Source organism: Durio zibethinus, chromosome 16 (assembly GCF_047325235.1).
Source record: "Durio zibethinus cultivar Kanyao isolate XHJ-2024 chromosome 16, ASM4732523v1, whole genome shotgun sequence".
Lineage (NCBI taxonomy): Eukaryota > Viridiplantae > Streptophyta > Magnoliopsida > Malvales > Malvaceae > Durio > Durio zibethinus.
The window spans coordinates 17,951,033-17,971,164 of NC_143177.1; the positions used below are offsets into that span (position 1 = coordinate 17,951,033).

Sequence of the window (20,132 nt, forward strand, 5' to 3'; positions counted from 1 at the left end):
TAATGGAGGGGCTGCTAGAAGAGTCTTGAATTAGACTGGATATCATAATGGGAGTGTCTAATTAACAAATGAATGGTTGTACAAGGGTAAGTAATGAACAACAGTTACCTTTAGGAAGTTTTTCATGCTTTGAAAGCAAGGTTCAGACAACACATCATTGCAACATATGATTAATGCAATATATATGTATGCAGTAATCCCCCATTCCCCAGAAGACAAAAGGAAAAAGAGGGAGGCAAAGAAAATCTAATCCAAAGTGAAGCATCACATGCATGTGTTGATCAACAATAGGTGACAGAAGCTAAAAGCACCCAGACAAGTAGACAACAGAGATTACATAGCATTTTTCACGTACAGGCCACAACCAAACGGAATAAGTCTATTGCAAATCATCGAAAAGCTTGCAGATCCTAACAAAAATGTTCACCTGATGGCACCAGCCGCTGCTTTGTGAAAATAAGCATGTGAATGCAACCGATCTTGAAATTTTAGCATTTCAACATACGCACAGAGTGTCATTTTCCGCAAACAATAAGAATGGAAATCAAATTGATCTTCAGCAATATCAGCATAGTGCTTCTCCACAGCTAAAAATTTCTTCAGGGCCCGTCCAAGATCACCTTGTCGAAAGTAACTTTCACCAGAAGCAAGTTCATACCTTCAAAAGATGGATAACACTCGGTAGGTGCACCCAAATTATAATTAGAGACAACATGTCGAAGGTAATAAACAAAAACAGACCACATGCACTGCATGTCATGAAGGTTGTTGTGCTGGTCCCCATCTTTTGTGAACAAAATAGCAGTTTTTTCTGCCAAAGCCACCTTCAAGAGTGGAAAAAGTTTGTGAACAGTACAGTAATACTGAAAGAAATTTACGGTGACAAATATTAACTATGATAAAAGATGAAGGGGGGAGCTTTAGAACCTGATCAGCCTGCAACATTCGCTTCACAGATTCACTGTTTATATGACGGTCTGCGAGATCAATACACCTATCTTCATCTGCCAATGAAGCTGCAGCTACCAAATCACCAGCATGTTTCAGTATCCGACTCTGTCACCAAAGAGAAGTAAATAATATACACATAGAACCAGCTTCAAGAAAATTCCAAGTACTTCTCCGAAAGATAGTAAAAAGGTTCATCAAGAAACAATAGCCATGTACCAAAAACCCTAAAACCTAAGAAAGGAGGTCATATGCCTGCCCAATGCCCATCAAGACTTAAGGTCCACAAAGAAAAACTAGTATGCATTTTAAATTAATGTATATCAACTTTGCACAATTTAGTGCAAAACAATATATTCAATCAAGGTCAATATCATAGAAAGTGATAAGTCTCTTACAAGTGAACGATAACTACAAGGAAATATCTAGAAAGATTTTCAGGTATTGCTATGCCTTGTGAGATGCGAGACAAACCAGGCAAAAAGATTTCAAAATATAAGATTAAAAAATAAAATAAAAGAATCCAGCTAACAAAAATCTAAAACCAGCAGATGAAGCCAATGCAAAAATTTGAAGATTGAAGACGACAACAAACCTTGACAGAGTATAAATCAATTACAGTTGGTGTGTGCTCTATGGCCTCATTAATTTTTGAAAGAGCAACATCATATTGGCCTTTTCTATCATAATGCTGCATCAATAAATTCAAAGTTACTCAAATGCAAAGAAAGCACCAACATTTATAGCAAGAAAAGAAGAAAAGGCCATGGCCCACGGGGTGAGGAAACCTGATGGTTACCCACCTGAGCCAAAAAGAATAAAAAATCCATAAAAGTGTTGAAGGGGGCTCTTTCTCTGTCCTGCACTCAATATGAAACACAAGCAAGAAATGACTCAGCATAATACCAAATGCGTGCTTGTGTATTAGCATACAAACAAAAACATATAGAAACTTCACATGCAACCATATGGGACAACCATTATGTACTTGTTTAATAGATAACAACACATAAATGACTGAGGACTTCACCAAACAATAAGCAGTAAAAGAAAAAAATGCACTCAGACCGCACCCAATATCTAAACATTTAGACACTGTTAAGACTTACTAGAATATCACATAAGGGCTGGAAGTCTATATTACCTCAAAGAGTAGTAAATCTAAACATTTATTTGCTTTTAAGACTTAATAAAATATTACACAAGGTTTTAAAGCATATACTAGCTATCAGGGTATCTGCCGGTGGTCCTAATTGAATGCTCCAACTCAAGAATAAGTTGTTCCAATATGTCTGCCTGTGTAAGTGTCAACAAAGCAGCCAATCAATCCTAATGAAATCAAGCTCCAACCAGTTGCTAAGCAGTTTAGAATAGTCAATATTTAGAAACTTAATTCTATTTTTAGAATATGTAAGTAAGAAAACTTACCTTTCCAGGGTGATCATACAAGGGAGAAAGGTCTGGGAATAAAGATGGAACCCCCTGAGACCACCAAGAAAATATATCATTATTTCACCCAACAAACTAAAAACACCAGTCAAACTAACACAAAAAAAAAAAAATCTCATTGGATGTATATACCTTTGTTAGAAGAGGCTTAATGTAATTAAATGCTGCTTCACAAAATTTGTCTCCTTGCAGAAAATCAAGAGGTATCCTCTAAAAATTGAGAAAACAAAGTTCTAATATAAGTCCATGTCAAATCTCTAAGGGTGAAGCATATGAAAGCATAATTTTAACCACCTAGAGTTCTTACAATTGTCACATCAAGACATCAATTAAGTATTTCAGCATAATACCACAACTATCTATTTCTAGATTATTTAAGAATATCACAAGCTATTGAATGGATTGTGTCTGTTGTAGAAGCACATCACTAGATTTTTGTCACATAATTTCTTATCAAGCCATCAAGAAAAATAAGATCCTTACAAGAGTATTTGTAAAAATAGCCACCCCTCCTCTCTCTAGAAAAGGGAGGAAAGCTTGACAGCTCTGCAGAAAAGTAAGGTTTTCGTTGGATTTGCATCATGTGATTCCATAAATAAGAGAGAGAGAGAGAGAGAGAAGAAATCCAGAGTAAATATAATGAACAGAACATCCCAAGGTACCATTTGGAGCTCATAAAAAAATTAATAAAAAAAAAAAGATACAAAACAGAAAATGAAATTAATATGACTAACAGTTAAGACATAATAAAACAGTTTAGACTAGCACATTCCACCACTAGGGAGTTTTTGCAATAAACAGAATGTATCGATAACATCCATCATAAATTCCTAATGAAAACAGAAGCACAACATAAATCCATCACCTTAACCGCACAAGACCAAGTGTACTATTGTGAAAGTGATTTGTATAATGCATCCAATCGATCAAATTCATCAGAGGAATACTTGGCATTTTCAGAATATAGGCCAAAGCATTTCTGCAAGCCTTCATAATATCTGAAAAATATACATATACAAATACAAAAATTGTAAGTTGGTTGGCTCCTGGTTTATCAGACCTAATAGCAATAAATTGCGCCGATATATAGGCATATACTGAGTGAAGAGACATAAGTTAACAGTTCTGTAAAAGAATTTTCCTCATTTCCCAATCTGAGAAAGCACCCAAGAGACTGTTGACACATATAGTAGTATAGAATTACAGTTCTGCTCATAGTTGCTTTGCTACTTTTTAATTATATTTATATATGAGGTGGTGCATAATGCTTCTTTTTACTAAAAGAGCTAAGCAAAGGGCTTGACAGGACAGAGAGATATAAAACAATCCCAAGAATGAAAAAAATAAAAATAACCTCATTTTATGTAAAGATACCATGATGTAAATGTAACACGCACAAGTATAAGCAAAAGCTTAAAGAAACAAAATTTAAAACTAAAAAACGATTGAATTTGTGACATAAGGGATACACACTGATTAGTTTCAAGCTTAAAGCACCAACGAAAATAGAGCATAAAAATAATGACTATTTCTACCATTCTTTTAACCCTTCATAAAGTTCTAACATAGGTAAAGGAATTTGGGTGTTACTACAAGAAGAATTGAAAAACCTATTAGCCCAACAAAAATATATTTAAACACACAAACTATTCAGAATATTAATTATTCTTCATTTCCTACAATAATAATACACCACGGCATTGAGAAAAAGAAGACAATTATAACTTCAAGAAGTGCTATATAAAAGGAAAGAGTTGCTAATATTCTTTGCTATGAAAGATTTATTAATGAGCTTAACTAGGTGTTTCAAAAGAGTACCAAATGCATAAGACTCACCTGTAACTGTCAGGGTTCATGGTAAGTAAAGCCTTGTAAATATTGGCACCTTCTTCTAGGCATCCAAGTTTCACCAGGAGAGAAACCTCTTGTTCTTTATAAGTCAATTTATAAACCTAGAATAATAGAATTGGTTAGAATTTTAATGTCCAAAAATTCAAAACTTACAAAATTTTTAATGTTAAAAGTATTCAGGCATTATACATTTGACACATACTATTTTTGGCTCTTTCTTATACAATTCCTCAAATGCTCTCTCAAGAAACCCAGATTCCTCTAGCAAAGAGATCTGGAGAAAAATACCATACCCTCATAAACATCAGAAACGCAGCAGGGGGCACCACTAGTCTAGATGTACAGCATCCATTATGCATAATGAATGTAGTTATGCATATTTCTATGCCAATATATTATTAAAGAAATAAATGCTACTGCAAGGGCTAAGGCTTGTAGGTACTTGTCCAATTGGTTAAGCTGTTTTCGAATCATGTTAATGGTGTTAAACCAAAAAAGAGTAGTCAAAAAGAAAGATAGACTAATTTATTAAGATGTCAGAAACAAAAATTCCGAAATGGTTCCACAGAACATATAATTGGAGATTAGCAATTATTAAGATTCAGAGCTGCTAAATACAAACACCACAGATATGATTACTTGTAGAAGGCCCAACAATTAGTGAACAAGCCATATTTCTCTCTAACTTGAATACATCAAGAATTAAATATCTTATAGATGCCAAATACCATTATAGGCCACTAGTTAGTCCTCCATCTCAGATTAAAGTAAACTTGGAGATGATTTAATTTAACTTATCAGCCATACACACAGAATCATGAAAAGCCATACTTCACAAGTAGAAAAAATGGGTGTAACATGTACATGAAAGTAGATGAGATTTTGGCAATAAAATAAGCAGAAGGAAAAAAGAAGTTAAGAAGAAATGGGTAGGTTTTCTAATTGCATGTGAAAAAAATTAGAATTAATTCAAAAAAGGGACCCCATTTATAAAGAAGGTAAAGGCATTAAAAATCTTTAATTTTTGTATATTTAATTACTTTATTTGGTTTATGGATAATTTCACTAACTGTGTTGGCATCTGGTTAACAAGTGACATCAAATCAGTCACTCCCATTATACATTATTATAAATTCTAAAATTTTGAATGTCTGTATAATGAAGTCAACTCGTGTGAAATTACAGCCACATCCCACATACATATGCATGCAAAAAAAAAGAGTTGAAGTACATGACCAATACCTTATATAAAAGCATTTCACCATGCTCACAACGTTCATTATCTGCTGGATAATCATCTTCTAATGTCCCTTCAAATGCTTCCAAATTTCAACTGCTTTTGCACCACTAATATCAACCAAAAAAAGGAATACAGCATAAATACCTAAAGGATGAATGAAATTAATAAGACTTCATTCACTTAGAACTACTCGGCTAAGACAGGGACAGAAAAGGAAAAACCCTCGTAACTGTTGTGCCAACAACTTCAATTCATTCATATATAAAGCCAAATGAAAATATGGCATCATCATTGTCTCCATATAAAACTATAGCAAAAACAACAGAACTCTGCAGTTAACTAGGCATTGTTTGTAAAAGGCTAATTTGCAACCAAATTTCATAAATGCAAGTGCAACCAGCTTAGAATAGTAGGGTACCTATCTATCTACCCACCTATCTATACATATTAGTAACATCTTTAACACATTCTACACCCACCATATATTGTCATAAAAGAAGTTTGATATCTTATTGGATGTTTAGTTGAAGTCATACAAACAATATGGACCACGTGTTAAAAATCAACAGTAATTTCATCCATGTTAGCACCCATTTGATCGTATAATTAGAAACATTAAGTCCTGATTAAGCATTTAATTTAAAGAAAGGCTTTCATTATATCAACAAATATTTCAACTTTCAATACCAAAAGGCCCTTCAATTTGGACCTTCAAGTATACATAACAATAACAACACTCTAAAACATGTTTCACAAAATAAAAGTCAACAGAAATTGGTGAAAGTTAGCATAAGAATTGGAACAAATTTTTTTAAGAAAAAAATAAAGGACAAGTACTTTGAGTTTAAATGGTGGGCTACAGCAAAGCCAATCCAGTTCATGCGATGATTTGGTTTCAAATGCAAAAGTTGTTGTCTTGTATCAACAAATCCTGTCAAATCTCGCATTTGTGCCTGCAATGCAAAAGATAAAACATAAATGTAATAATTTCTGGTACAACCTGAAACATGACAATGAGAAAATACAAAACCATGATCAAATCCAAAAAATTTCTCTCAAACTTCATATCTTAGTAGAAAGACAAATGCTCATCATCTTCATACTTTTTCCTTTAACTTTTCAAGGCATATAAACCATAAATAAGGGGGGGCACAAATAAGTTAATGCCAACAAATGACTTAATCATCTGAAATCATGAGTTAAGAATCCATAATATGGCAAGCGCTAAAGCATCGAGGGAGAATAACAGAAATGAAAATCATCAATTTCAGTATCAAAGACGCCGACTTTTGTTACTATTCTGGAGCAGTAAGGCACATGGGCAGATGAAATTAAGAGAAGAACCGAACCAGATCTGATCCAGAAAGTATAAACACTTTCTAATTGCAAAGGTCATTAATGTTAAAACCTTCAACCATTAAGGAACTAGTAGAATGAGACAGAAAAAGGTTCTGTGGCGGTAGACCAGAAAGTATCAATTCAAGGTGGTTGATTCTTACAGGATAACGAGAATGAAAGGATCCAATCAGACTGGTTACTTCTGATTATATTACTTGTCATTCTATAAACACTTTCAACAATTAAGGAACTAGTAGAATGAGAGATAAAAAGGATCTGTGGCGATAGACCAGAAACTATCAATTCAAGGTGGTTGCTTGTTACAGTATAATGAGAACGAAAGGATCAAATCAGACTGGTTGCTTCTGATTATATTACTTATGTTTTATTTTTGCGTGTGCCTCAAAACAAAACCTTCAATTAAGATACTAAATCTGAACCATCTCTCATATTAATCTGCTGCCAGAATATCAGATGATGTCTGTTATATCCTTTTCCTTCCCCTAAAGCCATAAATTGTTTCTACCAAAACTATGATCTAAATTTTCAAAGTTATAAAACCAGCTGACTCATCTACTTTCTAAGTGTTTAAGAAGATATTTTTTTCATGGTCTCATACAGCCTCTCCCTTTTAGTTGAGTTATCTCCATAAATTCCATTCCTCTGTTTTAAGCCATATATCTTCGTCTCTTTTGTTACTATCTTAATATAATTATGCCTTTTCTATCCATCTACTAGTAGATTCCGTCAAGCAACTAAACAGCTTCAAATTTCATAAAATTTATTTTCACTTCACTACTAACTATGTAGCTGATCTTGGTGTTTTCATCCAGTTATATTAAGTTACCACAATGAACCTGCCCTTACCAACTACCACATAACTTACAGTTGCACAAAAGTTGGCACCAAACTATTTTAGTTGCAATATTGACTTGCCTATAAGTACCCTAATACTTAAGATTCTCAAAATCTACAATGGAATCTGAAAAATCTTTTAGGCAAACCACAAAGCTTACAAGAAATCTTATACAGAGAAACTCCTTTAAATGTTCGAAAAATACCATGCTAAGCAAATGTTCTTACTTAACATTAAGCATACAACAGATAAACATCTTAGATTTAACACTGAGTCTAGATGTACAAATCATAGAGAAGGAAGGTAAATAAGGTATACCTGCAAGAGTGACAAGTCCCGTAGTATTTCAATGTTGTCTGGATCTATTCTCAAAGCGTTGCAATAGCATTTGATAGCCTCCCTGTATTCTCTTTCTGACCGATACAGGAGACCATAAACGTGCCAGCAAACATGACTTTTTACATCATTCTACATTAAGACACAAACATGAAAACAATGTTAGGAAAAAGTGACACTGCTTTGACATTATAGCAACCAAAAGAAAATAAATAAGATAACCTTTACACCTAGCCGAACAAGCTCATAAGCTTCAGTTTTCCGATCCATGCAATTTAAGGTTAACCCCTTCATTGACAATGTTTCTGACAATAATGAATAAAAGCCCATATGACAACATACAAACACAACAAACAAACAGTTAACAGATAGTATAAAATATTACTTGGAAACTGCATATTTAAAAGGATGGATATATTAAACAAAACGCTACTACACTCTACCAATACCGCACGCTAATGAATATTCAACCAAGATGAAGAAGGTATTCAAATATTGCAGATTTCAAACTGTATAGGTTAAAAATGTAGTTATATACCCGAAATTAATGCAATATATTCAGTTGATAGAGAATATCTCCACATTGATACTGCTAGAATGTTCCACTTATCTCTAGAACCATCATAAATCATGGACTAGTCACCATACAGCTAGTGCTTTCAAAAATGCAATTGACATCAATCATAAGACATGAGAAAGGAACATACAGTCTACAGAAACAATCATGTCAAACTTAGAGGCATTCTTGTAAGGATTATTGAAACCAATAACCTTGATAACAACATAAACTATCTAGTGACAGCCCCCTTTTCCTCTAAAGTGTAAAGTTCTTTTTGTTTCAAAGTTCTTGCATCTTTATACAGGTACATTTACAAGAACCATGCAAACATAAACACTAAACAATAAGTGCCTCTCAGCCAAAAACAAATAAATAAATAAGTGCTTAAAATTAAACTACCTCCATGGTCAGGAAACTTTTTCAGTATTGCATCTGCAGCCTTCAGTCCTTTCTTGTACTGTTTAGTTTCACATGATTTCTGCAATAATAAAATATACAAGAGCTTTAGCAATAGCACATGGACCTCCAAAGCAATAAAAATTCAGTTATGAGAATTAGCTAGAGTATAATAACAGATAAATATTAATTACATAAAAATCAGGCAAAAAACCTGTGTCAAGAGTCCATTACTATAGAAGTTAAAATAGAGTAAGAATTCACCCGTCAAAACTCTAGTTTTCACTATAAATTAGAAGAAATAAGAGGGAAGGGGGGAAAACTCTCAATAGCGTGTGGAAAACATCCAAATGTTGCTATTCTATATCTAATACGAACAAGTTCTTAAAATATATAAATATTCAAGTTTAACCAGCAAAGCCTACAATTACATTAAAAATTGTCCCAGTCAATTTATCAAATTCTTAAATAGATTGTTTCACAAAGTTTGTTATTGTCTTGAATGCTTATGTGCATAAAAGCCAGAATACCACAATTGTTTCCCATTAGGAACCAACAAAATTCCTATTTTAAAAAGATGGCAACATACAAGAGAAATTACTAAAGTAGGAAGAGTCACCAAACCCTTTTATTTTCATTTCTCTAATTTTCTCCATGATGATACAAATGAATTATCACCAAAAGGAAAGCACAACGAGCATCCTTACTTAAAAAAAAAAAAAGGTCAAAGCAAAATTCAATTTTTTAAAGTTGCTTTTCAACAAATCGAATTCATTGACCTAAATTAAGCAAAGCAATAAACTTAATTAAGCTTCAATCGCTAAACAGAACAAAGAACATGAACTTAATTTATATGAAAAATTGCCCAAAAGCAAAAACCTAATTGACAAACAAACTTATCTAGTCCAAATTTCCATTCATAATTGATATCCACCGATTTTCTCAGCAAGCAAACAGACCAGTATCCAGCTAGGGTTTTGCAAGCAAAGAACAAGAAGAAAAAAGAAGTGCGATCCAATAAACAAAAAATAAGAAAGCAAAATACAAGTATAAATACCAACTAGAAATACGTAGATACGAACTCAAAAATGAGGGAGAAAAGAGAATCGAAGCCTTACGACAATGAGTTTGAAGAGGTTAGCTTCCTTCGGAGGCAACGAAGCACCCATTGTTGAAGAAAATTAGAAAATTTTAGAAGAAAAACAAGAATCGTAAGAGAAAAAAAATGAGAAGATTGAGACTTGATGAAGTGAGAGTTACGGGCTTGCAAGAGAGAGAATAGAGTGGTGGCGTTATCTGCTGCTTCAACCCTACGGTCAACTAGAAGCTTGAACAAAAGTAAAATAAAAAAGGAATAAATAAATAACTTTTTGATTCATATATATGGGCCGTCGGTTCATTTGTCTGACGGAAAATTTACTAAAAGGGTGATTTCACAAATTTTTATTAATTGATATCATAATCAGATATTTAACATATAAAATTAATAAAAATATAAATTATTTTTATCACTTTAATGTTTAATAGGTGTTAATTTAAAATTTAAATGATTATTATATGTTACATATACATTTAATCAAAATATATGTACATTTAAATATTGAGATGTAATTTTAATTTTTTATTAATTTTACTTATAAATATTTTTATTAATTATTTTATTATAAAATCAAATAATAAATTTTTTTTTAAAGTACTTAATTTTATAATTCTCTCCTTTTTTCGTAGGCCCAATTATTTTCTAATCATCTATGCTAGTAACAGATATTAATTAAAAAAGCTACTTTGGCTTGTCTTTGAATCCAACATACTAAAAGATAACATCAATCACTAATAAAATATGTTCGATATTTTGATAAGCAAGCTGTTTCAAAATACAAATTAATCGAAAATAATTGGAGAAAACTTTCACTTCAAATAATAGCTAAACAAAAATAAAGTGAATACCAAAATTTGTCGTTTTAAATAATCATATTATCTTTGCATTACATGTTAAATCAAAGATTACAAAAATATTTAATTCTTATGATGATTTTAGAGAAAGAAATATAACCTATTTTTTTTCGGTTTGAAACTAGCAGGGAAGCCTACTTTTATAAATTGTGTTACGAATTTTATGAATGACAACAGATAGGATATATGTTAATTTTAAGTATCCTAATTTTTTTATTAATTAAAATATTTGAATTCAATAAATACTCAAATAATTTTTAATTTTATTATCTAAATCTAACTCACATAATGTATATAAAAAAAAACTCATTAAATATTCGTTTATTAAGTTAAATTTAAATTTTAAATTTAAATTTAAATTTGATTTTAAAAAATATTATTAAAAGAAAAAAAATTAATAAATGAAAGTAATCCATATAAAATAAATAAAAGCTAAAATTATAAATTAAAACACTGAATGAATTAATTTAAGTATTACCTTCATAATAAATCATTTTTAAATAATCTATAATATTAAAATATTATTATTTATAATCAAGTTCGAATAATTAGTACCCTTAAAACACTATCCAAACTTTATGGCAACCTACAATGAATTATAATATTTTACTATCGAAATACCATCCAAATCATACTATCTAAACCGACTTTTAGGATGTCCTAATCTTATCATCCAAATCCATACTACTTAAACCGACTTAGAAGATGCCCTAATACAACCTGTTGTTATCCCTAATAATTTGATAATAAGATCAAAGTAAGAGATGGGGCAAGTATGTTCATTATAAAGATGATTTTTTCTACTATCATACATGATGAAAGAAGAAATTTTCGTTGTCAAGTACAACAGAGCCATCAAATATTCCAACTTTAGTCTGAAAATTTCCAATTTACAACATGGTGAAGAGCAGATGGAATATTCAATAATAATACCGATCAAAACAATTTCATGGCAAGGAAAGAGCAAAATATAAAACAGTGGAGGGAAAAAAGAACGAGAGGTAACTTGAAGAAACAATCTCTTAATAGCCATACACACAGAATCATGAAAAGCCATACTTCACAAGTAAAAAGAATGAGTGTAACATGTACATGAAAGTAGACAAGATTTTGACGATAAAATAACTAGAAGGAAAAAATAAGTTAAGAATAAATGGGTAGGTTTTCTAATTTTTATTTTTTTTCTTGTTTTTCTCTTTTTTTCACAAATTTCTTTTTATTTCTTGTTTGAATTTTTTTTTGCACTTCCTTGTTTTGTTTTTATTTTTATTTTGTATTAACTTTTTTCCTTTGTTAAGTTTTCTTATTACTTTTTATATATATATTTTGCTTGTGTTTTTTAATCTAAATTTTTTTCTATTTTGTCATCCCTTTTCATTTTTGAAATTTTTTTATTTTGATTTTATTTTATATATTTAGTATTTTCAATTTTTTTTTATTTTTTTACTTTCTCTTATATCTTTTTTCTCATTTCATTTTGTTTTTATTATATTTTGTATTAACTTTTCTTTAGTTTTTTATATCTTTTTTTTCTATATTTGTTTTTTTTTTGTTTTTCTTTATATTTTCTAAACTAAAAGTTTTTTCTGTTTTGACATTCCTATTTATTTTTGAAATTTTTAATCATTTTGTCTTTTTTTATTATTTTGTTGATTTGTTAATTTTTTATTTTCTTTTTCTTTTTTTTTTGTTTATTTCTCATTACTTTTCTTATTTTTATTACTTTTTTGTTAGTATTTTTCTTATTTTTCCTTTTTTATTTATATTTTAAAAAAATTTTATAAAGTTTTGAATTTTTTTATTTTTTGGTTTTTTTTATTTACTCATTTCTTGTCCTATTTTATTATTTTTCAACAACTTTTTTTCCTACAAATTTTTCTTTCTTTTTACTTATTTTTTCATATGCTTTCATTTTTTTGTTTTAATTTTTATTATTCTCTCGCTTTTCTTATTTTTTCACAATTTTTTTATTTCTTATTTGCGTTTTTAAATTCTTATACTTTTTTTTTGCACTTCCTTCTTTGGTTTTCATTTTTATTTTATATTAACTTTTATCTTTTTTTTATTTTTTTGTCTTTGATTTTTTATACCGCTTTCTCATTATTTTTTTCATTTTTTGTATTTTTTATACTAATTTTTTTTCATTTTGTCATTCCTTTTCATTTTTGAATTTGTTATTAATTTTTTATTTTTTATTTTTGAGTCATTATTTTTTCATTTCTCACTTTTTTTATTTTTATTATATTTTTGTATATTTTAAATTTTTTTCTTTTCTTATTGGTATTGATTTTTTTTTTGTTTTTGTACTTTATTTATCCTTTTTCTTTTGCTTTAATTTTTTTCTTATTTTTATTTTTTTTCGGTTTATTTTTTATTTCTTTTTTACTTATATTTTCATAAATTTTTATAAGGTTTTAGATTTTTTATTTTTTCATCTTTTTATCTTTTCTTTTGCTTTTTTTTTTATTTTATCATTTGTTGGTTATTTTCTATTGCATTTTTATAATTTTTTATTAATTTTTTTCCTTTTAAATTTTTCTTCTTTTTTTTAAATTATATTTTCATGTACTTTCATATTTTTTTGTTTTCACCTTTTACTTTGTTTTAAAATTTTCTATATACTTTTTTTTTCTTTTTGTTTTATTTCATATTTGTCTTTTCATTTTTTTCTCTTTTTTTCACAAATTTCTTTTTATTTCTTGTTTCCATTTTTTTTTTTACACTTCCTTGTTTTGTTTTTATTTTTATTTTGTATTAACTTTTTTCCTTTGTTAAGTTTTCTTATTACTTCTTATATATATATATATTGCTTGTATTTTCTAAACTAAATTTTTTTCTATTTTGTCATCCCATTTAATTTTTGAAATCTTTATTTGTTTTTTATTTTGATTTTATTTTATATATTTAGTATTTTCATTTTTTTTACTTTTTCTTATATCTTTTTTCACACGTCATTTTGTTTTTATTATTTTTGTATTAACTTTTCTTTGATTTTTTATTTTTTTCTATATTTTTTTTGTTTTTCTTTGTACTTTCTAAACTAAATTTTTTTTCTATTTTGACATTCCTATTTATTTTTGAAATTTTTATTCATTTTCTCTTTTTTTATTATTTTGTTGATTTGTTAATTTTTTATTTTATTTTTCTTTTTCTTGTTTATTTCTATTTGCTTTTCTTATTATAAAGTATAATTAATTAATTTATATTATTATAAAGTATAATAAACATTGTAATATTAATTAATAATAATTATAATCTTTAAAAATAATAATAATGATATAATAATAATAATAATAATAGTTTTATCCAATTATTATTAGTTATAACATAATAATTTATATATGTGATAGAGAAATTAGTTCAAATAATTATGGTATTGATTATAACTATTATTATAATTAATTTATAAATAATTATTATAATTATTATTAATATATTTAATATATTATTTGATAAATATAATTATATTATTATATTTTTAATATTAATAAAAAAATATTGATGCTAAATGATTATAATCAATTAATTATAATAATTATTATTTTATAATTATATAGTTATTTTATTTACTAATATATAATTGTTCAGTAAACACATTATTAACAATATATAATATATATTATTACTATTTTATTTATAATATTTAAAAAATTATTTACAAATTAATAATTAATAAATTATGTAATAACATAATAAGACATTTGTAAAATAATAGTTATCAAATTTATAAGTTAATATAAATTAATTAAGTTATTATATTATATATGAAGAATTTACATATATAAAACAATTTATAATTTCAATATAATTATTATATTAATAATAGTTTATAACATATAACTCGATTAACTAATATTAATAATTATATAATTTAATTATGTAATAATTGTTATAACTTATTTGTTATTATTAATAATTTAATAATTATTTTTAGTTATTCGATAATTATTCTAATAGTACTAATAATATTTATTATTATAACTATAGTATATTTATATTTAAAAAATATAACATCACTTTGAGAATTAATTAATTATAAAAATTATATAGTTATTTTATTTATTAATATATATAAATAATCATTTTTTAAATAATTCTAATTTGAAAAGTAAAGAATATATTTTTATATATTAAAATATTTTAGTTATATATCTAATTATTAATATTATAATTTATATTATTACATTATAATAAATATAATTATATTATAATTAATTATAATATATTTAAAATAAATATAATTAATATTAATATTTAAATATTCATTAATTAAATAATATAATATTATATAAATATTATTAGATAATATATTTTAATATTACTTAATTATATATAATCTAAATTAGATTTATAATATATAATATATTTATATATATTAATAATTATTATTTAAACTAACTATTTGATCATTTAATAATTATAAATAACTATAATTAATTATTAAAAAGTAGATTAAATATCATCTAAATTAATATAATAATATTAATTATAAGTATTAACATACTTAATATATAATAATTTATAAGAATTTAAAATTTAATATTAACTTAATATTAATTATATTAATAATTAATAAAAATAAATTATCTATAAGTTAGGAATATGTTGAATTTATTAATAATGATTTGAAATTAAATATTAAAACTATTATAAATTATTTAATATATAACATTTATTTCTATTTATATCATAAACATATTGATAATTAAGTCACTTTATAATATTGTATATTATTAATTTATATTTATATAATTACTTAAATAACATCACATTATTATTAATATATTATAATTATAAGATTATAAATTAATAATTATATATAATTAATGAATATAATAAATTAATATTATTTTATATTAAATTATATTATAAAATATAAAAGAATAATAAATTATTTATTCTAATATAATTTTATAAAAATATAGTGGTTATTTTTAATAAATAATTATAATGTAATATAATTAAATTATCATAACTATTTACTTTATTTGTGACCAATAAATTAATTATTAATATTATATAATTATAACTAATTATATAATTTATTAATTTATATTCTAAATATAAGTATAATATATAATATTTATAATTATTTAATAATAATTATTATTATTAGTGTAACTAATTGAAATTATATTATTTAATTATAATATATAAACTAATATATTATTTATTAATATACCATTAATTATTACTAATATTGGATAAATTATATAATATTAATATGATAAGATTTGAAGTAAATAATTGCTCAAATACACATAACTATTTGAACAAGTTTGATAAATAGATTTATTTTTTAAATCACTTTATAATTTAACAATTCATAGTTTAATTAACTAATTTATTAATATTTATTAATTATAATTATCGTTATATTTGAAGCCTAGTTAAGACCTTTTCAAATCCTAATTGTTAAATTAGTAAAATTAATTATTCTAGTAATTTATTAAATTATCTATTACTTTAAATTTATAAATAGTTTTATAATTTTATAATATTAATTATAATATTAGAAGATTTATAATATTTTATAATTAATTAATATTATAAAATTAATGATAAACTAACAAGTGACTTGTTATATTGTTTAGTATTCAATTTTAATAATAGTAGTAATATTTCAACAATTATTAATTAATCAAATACTAAAATAATATTATATTTTTCGAATATATAAATATATATTATATATTATTCATCAAATAATATTAAATATTTATTGTTTTATATTATAATGAATGAGTATATTTTTATATAAAAATAAACAAGTATAAATATTTAATCTATTATCAAATAACGGATAATTATTATTATTAATTTAATATAAAAATAAATAATTAATAAATTCCTTTTGATTAAAGTTTATAATCCAAAATTTCAATAGTTATAATATTAAAATCAAAATTTATTTCAATTATTTGATTATTATAATGTATTACAATTTAATATAAGTATTAGTTTAAATTTTTTAAAAAATATTAATAAAATAAAATTTATTTAATAAATATTACTATTAATTATAATTTAAATGTAATATAATTGCTTCAACTCATACATGCTTATTTGAAATTAATAATTATGTTATATTATTTCTATATTAGTAATATATTAAATAATATTATTAATTATATAATTTAAATATAATGCTATAATTAATATTAATATAGTTAAAATACAAATCTTAATTCATGATTAAAAATAATTATTTAATATTTGATAAAATAATCTAATTATATCATATTTATAAATTATACTAATATATTATACTATATAATTATATAATATATTATTTATTTATTAATTATATAATATTAATAACTATTATATATTTAAGTTATTTATAATTATTATATTTATTTTAATTATTTATTATTATTTTAATGATTTGAAATAAATAATTATTCAAATAGTCATAATTAATTTGAACTTATTCTGTAAATAGATTTGAAATAAGTTTGTTATAATATTAAAACAATATTATTAATTAATACCTTAATATTCAAATTTATTAATTAATTATATTATAATTTAATATATAGTTATATTATATTAATTTAATATTAAAATAGTAAATTAGATTTACTATTTAATAAAATAGTCATAACTATTTGAACGTGTTATAAATAATATATTATAAACATAATAATAATTATTACAATTATCTTAGTTCATTTAATACATAATTTATATAAATAATTAAACAATTCATTATTAAAATAGTCATAATTAATTATTATAATCATTAATATATTATTAATTTTTAAATTATTAATAATACTCGTTTATTAATATTTTAAAAATTAATAAGTAAGAGATTATCTATTTACTAAACTAATTCAAATAATTGTGACTATTTAAACAATTATATATTTCAAGTCATTATAACCTTTTATTAATTAATTATTTAAATTAATAATTATATTAATATATTAAATTATAATATAATATTAAATATATTAATAAAATATATTATAATTTATCATATAATTAATATTATCTGAATAATAATTAATTATATTTAATTAATTTAAGTTAATTAATTAATTTATATTATTATAAAGTAAAATAAATATTATAATATTAATTAATAATAATTATAATCTTTAAAAATAATAATAATAATTTTATCCAATTATTATTAGTTATAACATAATAATTTTTATATATGATAGAGAAATTAGTTCAAATAATTATGGTACTAATGATAACTATTATGATAATTAATTTATAAATTATTATTATAATTATTATTAATATATTTAATATATTATTTGATAAATATTAATATTATATAATTATATTTATTAATATTAGTAAAAAATATTAATACTGATTTATTATAATTAATTAATTACAATAATTATTATTTTATAATTATAAATTAATTTTTATTTAATAATTATATATTAAATATAATATATTTAATTATAATATTATATAGTTATTAAAAAATTAATAATTATGACTATTTATAATAATAGTTATTATGTTCTTTTATTAGCTTATTTAATATTAATAATTATAATATAATAAATAATTATATTATTTAATTAATTTATTTTATTTTGTTAGAATGAAACTAATAGAATATTAAACTAATAATTAATTATAACTATTTGTTATTAATTAACTTAATATTGAATTATATTAAAATCAATAATTTATTAATTTGAAATTTTAGTTATTTATAATAAATAATCAGTAGTCATAAAATATTTGTTACTATAAATTTATATAAATAATTAAAATTATTAATTATATTAATATTAATAAATAGTATAATTTGAGATAAGCATATGACTATTGGTTTGTTTTAATTAATTATAATAATAAATGTTTTTTGAAATATTATATATATTAACAATTATTAATAATAATATAATTTAATATATAGTTTTATAAATATTTATTATATTTATGATTCTCTATTTAAAATCGTTATGACCTTTTTTTTGTCATAAAAGAATTGTTTCGTTCATACAAACTTATTCTAATTAAAATAATACTAATTTAATAATATTTTAAAAATTAATAAATAATAAATTTAAAAATTAAATTTATTTACCTAATTAGTTCAAATAGCTAAGACTATTAGAACAATTATCTATTTGAAATTGTTTTGACCTTTTGTTTTATTATAAAATAATTGTTTTAGTTAATACAAGTTTATTCAGAATAAATTAATACTAATTTATTAATATTCAAAAAATTAATAAGAAAGAGATTTTAAAAAATAAATCTATTTATCGACTAAATAAGTTTGAATTATAATTACTAAATTATAAAATATTATAATTATTATATAATTAATATTGTAATTCATAATTACATATTTGATATATATTTAATAAAAATATAATAATTATTTGATACTAAATTATAGCTAAAACAATACTAATTAAAAATTATTGTTTTTTAATTAAGAAGAATGCTGGCCCTGAATTGATTAAAAGTTTTGATTTGACAAAATAAAAATTTGTCTAACTTGAATCAATCTCTTCTAATCTTAAATTGAACATTTTCCACTATTCTATCTTGGCAAAATTCATTTAGGAACCAAAACAAGTTAAATTCTCAAAACAAAAAGGGATTAATGCATGTTTGATAGAAAGGACCGACCCCCTAAAGGAAGGGATCGATCCCTCATTACCAAATCGATCCAGTTTTCTTTCAGAAGCAAAATTTGTGAAGTTTTGGTAAAAACCAATCGATCTTCTCCCTGTAAGGATCAATTGGCTAGGGTTTCAAGCTTACTCGATCGATCATTCCGTTAAAGGGATCGATCACTTTTTCATACAAAATGTTTTTTTTGTTCAAATTTTTAAAAAATGGATCGATCACCTAGGTATGGGATCGATCCTTCCATTAAAGAGATCGATCTGTTTTGAAAAAGAATGCTTTTCTCGTTTGAAAATGAGCAAAAGGGATCAATTCTCCTACATAAGTGATCGATCAGGTGCATTACTAGATCGATAAGGTAAGGCCTTTTATACATAATTTCAGGGCGTTTTAAAGCTGACCCAATTGATCCCCTAAAGGAAGGGACCAATCCCTTAAGTCCCAAAAAGCCCTAACGGTTATATTTTGTCTGATATTTTACAGGTTCGAAGCATTAAATGCAAGGCAACGGCTCTCAACTTCTTTTTACCTATAAATAAAGCCTTCCACTGTAGAACAAGAGAAAGAAAAGTTAAGAAAAGTTA

At 24.2% G+C, this 20,132-nt stretch overlaps 1 pseudogene across 1 annotated transcript; it reads right to left on the reverse strand.

The window, feature by feature from the left end:
• Positions 1 to 423: 423 nt before the first annotated feature.
• LOC149514382 (N-terminal acetyltransferase A complex auxiliary subunit NAA15-like) lies at positions 424 to 10,321 on the reverse strand (annotated as a pseudogene). The gene is made up of 17 exons (XR_016328624.1): positions 10,092 to 10,321; positions 8,977 to 9,055; positions 8,241 to 8,323; positions 8,001 to 8,150; positions 6,326 to 6,441; positions 5,491 to 5,595; positions 4,451 to 4,522; positions 4,234 to 4,349; positions 3,263 to 3,395; positions 2,530 to 2,607; positions 2,377 to 2,430; positions 2,152 to 2,244; positions 1,752 to 1,801; positions 1,544 to 1,639; positions 928 to 1,056; positions 742 to 824; positions 424 to 658 (listed from the first exon to the last, which is right to left on the reverse strand). The product of XR_016328624.1 is annotated as an N-terminal acetyltransferase A complex auxiliary subunit NAA15-like (transcript).
• Positions 10,322 to 20,132: the final 9,811 nt, after the last annotated feature.